General features: G+C 48.3%; 1 pseudogene; it reads left to right on the forward strand.

Moving 5' to 3' along the window:
• The first annotated feature begins 5,260 nt into the window (after positions 1-5,260).
• On the forward strand, positions 5,261-10,411 carry LOC100353021 (general transcription factor IIH subunit 1 pseudogene; annotated as a pseudogene).
• The last annotated feature ends 533 nt before the right edge of the window (positions 10,412-10,944 follow it).

A 10,944-nucleotide genomic window follows, 5' to 3' on the forward strand; every position in this document is an offset into this window, starting at 1 on the left:
TTATGTGGATAATTCCCCCAGGATCAAGCTAGCTGCTCCTGTGCGGAGGCAAGGCTGGCCTTTGGGGACCTAGACTCCAAGTCTCAGGCTGTACCTCAAGGCCATTTTTTTTCTGTCATTTCTGAAGCTGGCTTTGTAGGGCTAAGGAAGCAGAGATCCTCAGGAGAGACAGAGAGAGTAGAGCTGGGAGCTGCAGGAGGAGAAACTAGAGAAGAAAACTCTTGGTAGCCCCACGATGTGTGACTGACCCCTTCTGGAAGCCCGAGCATGGGGGTGAGATACTGCACTGTGTGGAGTGACTGGCCAGCAGGTGCCAAACCTGGCTCAGCTTTCATGGTGCTGGTGAAAGGAAAAACCAGTTGTGGACCAAAGTGACATCATCTTATGGCATTCTCGTTTCTGCTTTCTACTAATAAGTGTCCTGAGACACCATGGCTCACTCAGTTTGCATGTATCTCACAGAGAGGAAATGGCGTGAAAAGACTATCAAATCAGCATTGCCCTGGTGGAATGCAAGTGTCCCAGGCCAGCCCAATCCACGCCTGTGGATGCTCATTCTCAGGCTGAGGGTCTGGACTTTGTCCTGGGATGCATATGAAGACCCTGCTGTGTGTGTGTCACCTGCACAGACCTGGGCCACCCACACACACATGCACACACACGCACACACACACACTCTTAGTCAAGTCCTTGGCATATGGATTATTTGCCAGATGAGCATCTCTAAGTGGAAACAAAGGAAATGATAGTTTTTTCTTTTCTTTTTAAAAAAGATTTGTTTCTTTGAAAGGCAGATTTACAGAGAGGCAGAGGCAGAGAGAGAGAGAGAGAGAGAAAGAAAGAGAGAGAGAGAGGTCTTCCATCTGCTGGTTCACTCCCCAAATGGCTGCAACAGCTGAAGGTGAACCAATCTGAATCCAGGAGCTTAGAGTCTCCTCTGGGTCTCCTATGTGGGTGCAGGGCTCCAAGGACTTGGGCCATCTTCTACTGCTTTCCCAGGCCACAGCAGAGAGCTGGATTGGAAATGGATCAGCTGGGACTTGAACCGGCGCCCATATGGGATGCCAACACTGCAAGTGGTGGCTTTACCCACTATGCCACAGCACCAGCTCCGATAGGTCTTTTCTTAATGAGTGATGCACCTGTGGGTTTCTTTGGCTCCCCAGTTCTTATAGTGCAACCTTCTCCTTGGCTCTCACAGAGCGTCTTGCACAAGCTTCATTTTAGACTCAATTTGAATCATTACCCATGCCTTCAATATACTACTGCTCAGAAAGGAAGTGCAGCCAAGAGCTGTGGAGTGCATGCTGGTGTCAGGAAGAAGCAGATCTCCTGCAGTTCTGCCATGGAACATGGACACTTTTCCTATCTCAGTAGGTCTTGATTTCTTCAGCTGGTACCCAGGGATATTATAGGAATTTGGAATTACTAGAATAGCAACCTGTATATAATTACAGAAGACCCATCCCAGGGTCTGGCACAGGGTACATGGTACATGCTAGCAGCTGCTGTTTGTAGCCGTGCTGTTAGCTTTATCATGGGCTGGCTCCTGAAGATAGAAACTCTGCGGTCTCTATATCTTTAGCCATGAGTCTTCTCTCCCCAGATATTTAGGGACACATACAGGTGTTGCTGGAAAGGTTGATCTCCCTTTGTAACCTAATCCAAACCCATAAACAAGTTCCAAACCAGAAGCTCCCATCTTGGGAAACTTTCTTGGTCACTCCAGGACAGGGTCACACTCATCACTGGGTGCTGTAACACTTTTTTTTAAAATCTCTTTCATTTCTGGGTTTAGTTTTTGTTTTTAATTGCCACACAGTAATTTTAGGTATTTATCTGATACAGGGTGGTAACCTGCTTCCTATTTACAACATGTCATGATCAGAACAGGATAGTCAGCATTTCCATCTCCGGATCGTTTCATTGTGTTAGGAGACTTCAAGCTTCTCTCTTCCATTCTTCTAAAAGATATAATAAGTTGATGCGCTCCTTGGAGCAGGCGAGCTGGGCTAAGTCATTAGTTAACAGTTTTTGTATATGGATTATTCTCCAATGATATCATAAACTCATAGCAAGCAAATGGGGACCATGAATGTATGTCTGATTTTATATTCCCCAACAGAGGACTCTGAAATATGGTGGCTGATGGGATTAATTCAGAACAGAGCTTCGTAGCAGACAGATCTGGACTCGAATCCTGTCTCTGCTAACTATTGTGTCTTGGAAAGGGAGAGATTATGGCTCCTACCTTTCAGGTTTGCTGTGAGGCTTAATCAACAACTTAGCATAGTGCTTGGCACATAGCAAGTGACCAGTAAGTAGTAACTATTGTTACTAGCTATTTATCGAATAATCAACCACATGAATCCATTGACAAGGACAGCTGGGATTCCGGACACCTCTCCTCAGGAGGCTAAATGCCAGCTTCCCACTCATCCAACACCTACGTGCGCCTGTGTTCAGCTGGGTGCAGTTCAAGAACTCCACATTCATTAAGCAAGTGCAAATGAATTAGCAAGGCACCCTTATTGAAAGCAGACCCACCAAGAGGAGCCTCTCATAGTTAATACATTGCAGACCCAGGGAATTGGAAAAATAAATTAAGAACCAACAATGCTGTTGTTTTTTGAAGCCCTTAAAAATTCTTTCTCTTTCAACCTCTGGGGGAGACTGAAAACTTTTTAAAACCCTAAGCGATAGATTCACTGTGACGCTACTCTTCTCAAAGGTCCTCTGATGTCTTCTTGCACCATCCAAGCAGAATCACAGGCATGCGCTTTTGTTCCTCTCATAAGATGGCCCCTCCCAAGAGAATCATGACAGCAATAAGTAGCCCTGATTGTCAAATGCGTCTTAGACCACATCTGTGCGGAGAAGTGGGGCATTCTATTGCCTGGAATGGAAACTTCCTGGGGGGATTTGGTGATAGACAAAGGGTTGGCATTGCAGAATGGAGTCAGGAGGGGGGAATCCTCTGGCCATCTGCTTTTGACCTTTTCCCAGTCAGGTCCCTCTGGTGGCTGCAGCACCATAGTCTCAGGCAGCTGGGCACTTGGCTGCAAAGGACGAGGTGCAGGAGATGGCTTCGCAACTCCGGGAGCTTCCCCAATAGGAGTTGCATTTCGAAAGACGAGATAAGGGTGGAACGCACTGCCTGCCCCATTCTCCTCCTGGTTTTCACAGCGAAGAGCAGGCCTGATGCAAGAACATCTGAGCGAGCGACAGAGCAGCAAGTTCTCTTCCATTCTGGGGACGCTCTGGCCTCTGGAACTCCCGCCTGCTATCCTGCTCTCTGAATTCCCAATTCTCAGTCCCCCCGGGGCTGTGGCTGGGTGAGGAGAGCCACACACTCAGCCCTGCTGCTTCTGGATTAGCCATTTTAACTTTGGCCAATCCCTACCCAACACCCAAACAGGTTAGTGCACGAAGCGGGTGAAGCCAGTGCGAGCTGTAGCCTCGTTCAGACAAATGCACTTCCATCAAGTCAGGCTGTAGATCTGCTCTGTGCTCACGCTTCAGGTATTGGGAACCCCCTCTCCTTACCTCGCCTACTCCGGTGCAAGTCAGAGGGCCCACATGGCAACATAGCTGGCTGAGTGGAGAGGAACGGTCAGAACGCTCCAGCCCTGGAAACCGGAAAAGGGAGCGAGAGGAGGGCAAAATTCCCACCTTTCCTTGTGGCATATGGGCCCTGATTCTTGCATTCACTCCTCCATCATGGCCTCATGTCCCATGCATGCCATCATTATTAGTATTAACATTATTTGAAAGGCAGACACACACACACACACACACACAGAGAGAGAGAGAGAGAGAGAGAGAGAGAGAATATCTTCCATCCATGGGTTCACTCCCCAAACGGCTGCAATGGCCAGGTCTGGGCCAGGCTGAAGCCAGGAGCCAGGAACTTCAACCAGGTCTCACAAGTACTTAGCCATCATCTGGTGTTTTCCCAGTTCCATTAGCAGGGAACTGGATGGGAAGCAGAGCAGTTGGGACTCGAACCTGTACTCTGCTAAGCGAAGCTGGTGTTGCAGGAGAAGGCCTCACCCACTGTGCTACAAACCGGCCCCCTGTGCACGCCATCTTGAGGGCATTCTGTTCCTTTCTGTCTCATCCTGTTCTGGTCGAACAAACCCAGAACCACGTGTGGACCGGCTCAGGAAGCCAGCCACAGGGGTAACTTGGACTTGTCCTTCCAGAACTCAGTGAGCTGCCGTGCTCATCTGTTAGAAATCGGGCGCCAGAAAGCTGGAGCCAAGCACGAAAAATGAAAAGAAAAATCACCCAAAACCACACTCAGGGATGACACCCGGATCACTTTAAATAAAGGCAGGTGTGTGGGGAACACATGGGCCCGGGGTTTCAGCTTCTGACGGTTTAATTCCACGTTAATTACGTGCTGCCTCACATCATTTCCTCTTGCTTTCTTCACCAGAGTTTTGTCTGGTCCAGGAGTCAGAGCGTGTTCTTAACCCTTCGGCGGCTCAGGTTCCTGCTGGCTGGCAGCTGTAGGTAATTACCGTTTCTGTATTGTATCTGAGACTGAGCCCATGACAGGTGTCTGATCAGCAGGTCCAGGCTGTGCACTTTTGGTCCTGGGCATGCTGTCTCCGTACCCCACAGTCAGGCTTGCTGCGAGAACTTCTCGAGTTCTGGAGGCGAAGGGTTAACCCCAGTGGCGCAGCTCTGTGCAGGGGCCTCTGAGCCTCTCCCAGTGACTGAAACCTTATCGGGGAGGGCAATCATCAGGAAAAGTCCGTTTTTTTGCACTACAAGGCACTGCTTTCTTCTCTTGCTCTCCAATTGGAGTTCTTGAGATGGAAGAGAACTGTTGGCCACAGTTCTAAAAACTGCAGATAAAGGCTTTGCTTTGTTAATTAAGTTTTTACTATCTGCATTTGATATCTTAGCCAAATTGTATCCGCTGCGGGAACAACAAGAAAGTCCTTCACTTCAAAGGGGCGCCTACTCGGTGACCTGTAATTATGGCATTTATGGTGGGGTGAAGCGTTGTCTGGGGTGCACCTGCCGCCCCAGCACCTCCCACGCTTCCCCCCAGTAGCACCCCCTTGTCCAGGCAGATTTGAAACAGCCCTGGCTCGCCCCCATGTGCCCGAGGGGCGGGGTCTGGAGGAACCTAGCCTGAGTCATCCTGCCTGCCCTTCGCTAGCACATCTGCCCAGGGCAGTGCGGTGCGCATGTCCCCACTACAGGCAGCTGGTGCGCCTGCCCACTGTCCCGCGTGCGCTCTGCAATGCCTCTGTCCCTTGGAAACCTGAAAGAATTGGCCTTCTTGTTCTCCCTCCTCATAGACGTCTCGGTGAAAAATGGCTTCTTTAATGAAAAAGTTGAAAGGCTGGAGCCACGCTGGGTGAGGTCACCTGCTGGCGCAGGCAGCCCAGGCTGAGCAGACTGTCCTGCTGGGTGGCAGGGGCCACTCCACCTTCTGGCCCTTTCATCCCCGCTGGGGCCTGGGCATTATTAAGGGCTGTTGAGAGACCCTCATTCTGGAAGGGGCACATTCCGCAGTCAGTGCGGGCCACTCTCCACGCGACTTCAATCGCGTCCTGTGTGCTGTCATGTGGACCCCTTTCTGGGTGTCACATAGCTGTTGCCTTGGCCACCAGCAGAGTTTCAGGATGCTCTGAGGAATTCTGCAAGATTTTTTGGTGGACCAGTTCCAACACAGACTTCTAGTTTTTCTTTCTCTTTTTAATTCAATTTTGGTACTATTGTTAAAAACAACCCCAAAAAAAAAAAAAACATAGAGCTATGTTCAAGGTATTTAAGAAAGATGCAAAGTCTAAAAAGACTGCCCAAAGAGTAGACAAAATTCAATCATAAGGCAATCTGGGTTGTAGATCTTTTTCACAGACTAGATTGGAATGAAGTTTCTCCTCCAATGAAAGGCCTGCTTCTTGCTTCTCCTGTTTCTTGGCTGGGTGGCCCTGATCATGACCATGGAGCTGGTCTGAGCAGAGGAACATTTATCCCTGAAAGAGGAAGAGGGAGAAAGCACACTTCTTTCTTTCTTTCTTTCTTTCTTTCTTTCTTTTCTTTCTTTTCTTTCTTTTCTTTCTTTTCTTTCTTTTCTTTCTTTTCTTTCTTTTCTTTCTTTCAGATTTATTTATTTGAAAATCAGAGTTCACAGAGAGAGGAGAGGCAGAGAGAGGGAGAGAGAGAGAGAGAGAGAGAGAGGAGAGACGAGAGGTCTTCCATCCGTTGGTTCACTCCCCAGTTGGCCGCAACAGTTGGAGCTGTGCCAATCTGAAGCCGGGAGCCAGGAGCTTCTTACGGGTCTTCCACATGGGTGTAGGGGCCCAAGGATGTGGGCCATTTTCTACTGCTTTCCCAGGCCATAGCAGAGAGCTGGATAGGAAGTGGAGCAGCTGGGACTAGAACCAGCACCCATATGGGATGCCAGTGCTTCAGGCCAGGGCGTTAACCCACTGTGCCACAGCGCTGGCCCCAGCACACCCTCTCTACAGAACGCACAACACGCGCTCCATTTCAAGGCAGCCCCTCCCTCCTGCGAGACAGCAGTCCTTGGCCTGTTCTTCAGGTTTGAGAATGCAGGCTTGCTGACCATCGGATGGGATCCACACTCTTGTAGCTGGATATCAGGCTCACAAACCCAGGCTGGCAGCCCAGCTGTCTGCCCGGGGCCTTCCCTGAAGAAGGACTCTGACTTCATTGGCTCCAGCAGGACTCTTGAAAAGAGGGCTCCTGTGAGACTGTTTGAAAGAGCACCCTCTCACTTGAGAGGTAAAGATCTTTGTAGAAGCCATGAGCTCCTTGGTACAACCGTGCCTGGGAGCTAAAATAGAGGCTGGTACCCAGTCAGGAAACTGCAGGGCTCCTGGTGAGCCAGAGAACCAATGGCAGATGCAGCAGTGCCTTCTGGGAACGGGGTGTGTGTGTGTGTGTGACCTCACAGTGTCTTCAACACCCTACAGACCAATGATCAATAGTTTATTTCAGAACGCTCAAATGGGAGTTTGTACCTCTGCTAGTATTTCTTAACACATGTTGCAGGCTTGATGCTGAGTAAATTCTTTCCATCGCAGCCTTCCTAGGAAATGCAGGCATCTCTTGGATGCAATGAGATGTCAGAAGGGGAAATTTCTCTTCACTGATTTCTCCCTGGAATGATACAGAGTACAGGAGAAGCCGGTGCTGCATTTGTTAAAACATTAGCATCCATTCTGCTATTGCCAAGGAATTAACCTCATAATGCCAGAAATGTCTTCCCTTTCCCTTCAGATGTACTCTGAATAATATATTTTGTCAAGTTCAATATGTAGTATGTAATTTCAGATTTAAAAAGTATTTCAAAAACATTTATTTTATTTGAGAGGACACACAGATTGATAGATGATAGATATGTCGACAGATAGAGAAATGATACCTAAAGTGAGAGAGAGAGAGAGAGAGCGCTCCCATTTGCAGGTTCACTCTCCAAATGCCTACAATGACTAGGATGGGCTGAAACTAGGAGTCAGAAGTTCAAGCCGGGTCTCTCACTTGGGTGGAAGAAACCCACACTACCTCTCTGGGTCTGCATTAGCAGGAAGCTGGAGTCAGGAGTTGGAGGTAGGTATGGAACCCAGGAACTCTGATATGGAGGGTGGGTGTAATAACTGGTGACTTTAACCCTGCCCCAGCTTCAGATCTTAAACAACAGAAATCAGAGAAGAAGAGCTACTTTAAGGAATAAAAAGCAAAGGATACAACAACCCCAAATGTGAAGACTCATTAGGAAGATACCCAGCTTTTTCAAAGTGTGTGAAGTAGAGACCATAAACTAGAGAAATGAAGATTACATCATGGGAAGAAAACCCATTTCCCACTCACAGTACCTCTAACATCAACTGTGTGGGTCTTACTGCACCAGTAATGAGTCCTCCACATCTCTAGACACCAACCGAGTCTAGAATTCAACTGAGTTCTGGCACTAATAACCTGAAGCTAATGCCACAAGTTAAGGGCTTGGTCCAAGAGCAACCTACACTTCCAAAGCCAGCAGCAAGTGCTGGGACCCAAGGTTACCCCCACTTTTCTCTGATTTATCCTCAAATTGGCAATTTTCATGACTCCTTCAGATTTCATAAGGGCTCACAGAACTCAAGGACATGCTTGGTTTGCAGGTACCAACTTATTGTAAAGGTACTAGAAATCCACAGGGGAATGGCTAGGTGAAAGGGTTCATGGGGCAAGGCATGGGGCTGAGTTGGGGCTTTCCTTCCCTTTCTGGGTGCACCACCCTCCAGCGCCTCTGTGTGTTCACGAGTCCAGAAGCCCATTGAGTGTAGTTGATTCTTTTTTTTTTTTTTTTTTTTTTTGACAGGCAGAGTGGACAGTTAGAGAGAGAGACAGAGAGAAAGGTCTTCCTTTGCCGTTGGTTCACCCTCCAATGGCTGCCACGGCTGGCGCGCTGCGGCCGGCACACTGCGCTCATCCGAAGGCAGGAGCCAGGTGCTTATCCTGATCTCCCATGGGGTGCAGGGCCCAAGCATTTGGGCCATCCTCCAGAGTGTAGTTGATTCTTAATAGAGCTTAACTCCCAGCTCTTTCTCCCCTTCTTGGTGGTCAGGAGGTCTGGGGAAAGAGCCGCAAGTTCCAACTGTCTAAGCAGGTGGTCCTTCTGGGTGACCATCCTGAGGTCCCATCCTGAGGCTATTGAAAGGCCCTGCCCTGTGTCACCTCATTAGCATAAAGTCAGGTGTGATGGGAAGGGGGCTGTTGTGAGTAACAAAATGCTCAAGAAATCCCAAGGGTTTTGTGTTCTGCCAGGAACAGGGGTCAAGGGTCAACTGTATATATGACATCACCACATTCAAAATTGGTTGGTGGTTCCAGAACATCTTCCTATCATTGGTGGAAGTCAAGATGATCACAATGAAATAGGGTAAAAGATGTTGTCCAGAGTTGGTGAGCCGCCACGGGTTGAAGACAGGGCGCTGGACCACACAGGAGGAGCTCTAGGTCAAATGGGTGGCCTGCTAGGCGGCCATCACAGAGAAAAGAGTAAATCCTTAGAAGAGTGTCTGTGAACGAGGAACCTGAAAAATGCATGCTGTGAAAAGAAAAGGAAGCTGCAAGAAGATCCGGCTTTGTTTCAGCTCTGTAGAGACCTGCTGTGAGTCAAGTGATCAGTGCTGAGGAATTCTGGGCCAATCGCTTAAATGTGAACACAACAGAAAGTTCTTCTATATCCAGCCACAAGCAGGATGCTGGCATTTCTGTACACTTCTGGCCGATGTCCAGCCCCAAATAGATGGCTGCAATGGTGTGAGATACTTTTTAACTTCTGATATCATTGGGTCCATATGTAGGACTTACCCAGCAGTAAAAATGAAATATGCAGACACTGTTCCTCGAACCATGACAGAAAAGGAATTCTGGACATGGTTTTTCCAGTCCCATTATTTTCATAGGGTCTGGCTGAATACAGGGTCAAAGGATCTCTTTGCAGAATGTACCAAAATAGATGAGAAAGGATTAAAAACAATGGTTTCATTAGGAGTGAAGAACCCACTGCTGGATTGGACAGCTTTGGAGGATAAACAATAGATGAGGGCGATGGCATTTCCTCGGTGCTCTTTCCAATTCTAAGTCCATAAAGGAGAATAATAACGCTGCCATCACCAAGAGATTTAACCATCACGGTGCCATGGTCCTGGCTGCAGGTTTCAGGAAACAAGAAGGAAGAAATGGTGAGCCCAGCAGCACTGATGGGAATTCTGGAGATGCCGACTGCTTTCAGCCAGCAGTCAAAAGGGCAAAGTTACGAGAATCCATTGACTATGAAGACTTGGGAAAAATAATTCTGTAAAAACAATTGCACTAAACCTTAAGAAGTCTGATAGGCATTATCATGGTCCAACTCCAATCCAGTCACTACAGTATGCAACAAGTCAGGACATTATTAATTGTTTTCAAAGTATTAGGCAAGAAATGGAAGCTTATACACCCAGGCTAACGCAGGCTCTCTCAAGCGGTGCTGCCAGCTGTAGCATCACAGCACTGTCACGTGGAGGAGCACTCACACAAGGAGGGACGGAGCAAGCCATAAACCAGAGGGTGCCAAGTGATATTCAGTCTGCACTGAAACACTTGTATGTGGCTGCTGGAGAACTTCTGTGGCCTTTCTGGTCCTGTTTTCCTGTTAATGCACCATTCCTAGAAGAAAAGGTAGTAAAAATGAAAAGTAATTCGGAACGATTTGAGGTTACAAAGCTCTACCCATTCCGAGAAAAAATCAGAGACAGTATTTAAGCACAGATTTGGTGAGCCACATAGAAGCGATGCTCCAGCAGCCTACAACGAGCTCCACCGGTGGCAGTCCCACACGGCCAGACACACCACGGCTGTCCCCTCTGGATCTGGACAGAGCGACACATGAGTTGGGGAGCATTTATCTGCTCCTGCTTCCAGGAACAGGTGCACTTCAGGTTGGGCCAGTATGGAATCTTGATCGCCTCCATCAGAGGGTCTTATGAGAGGCCCCCGGAACACAGCCCTGGACTCTGCCAGGAGCCAGTATGGTGAAGGGCATGCCTTAGTGTCTGAGCTTGGTCCCTGAGCAAGTCGCCTCACCAATCAGTGCTCCAATTTCTTCCTCAGAAAAACAGGAATAATAAAAGGGCTTCCCTCCCAGGGCCATTACGAAGATTAAAGGAGTTGGTATGGTAAAATCACTTAGACTAGTTTTTGGCATATAGTCAGTCTGTCTCTACAATTCTATTTATTAATAGGACTCAGGTTCTTGGAGATACAGCCCCTGAACCTCAAGTTGAAGAGTTAGTGTTCATTCACTAATCTATGAATATTCGAAAATGCTGGCTCTGTCAGACGCCTCTGCCACACCCTGGAGTGAAGGAATGAACAGGGCCCAGGCCCTCAGCTGAAATGGGATGGGCTTTCCCGTGCCTTGGG

The sequence above is a fragment of the Oryctolagus cuniculus genome, chromosome 10 (genome assembly GCF_051225735.1).
Source record: "Oryctolagus cuniculus isolate XC-2025 breed Fujian yellow rabbit chromosome 10, ASM5122573v1, whole genome shotgun sequence".
In the NCBI taxonomy this organism is placed as follows: domain Eukaryota; kingdom Metazoa; phylum Chordata; class Mammalia; order Lagomorpha; family Leporidae; genus Oryctolagus; species Oryctolagus cuniculus.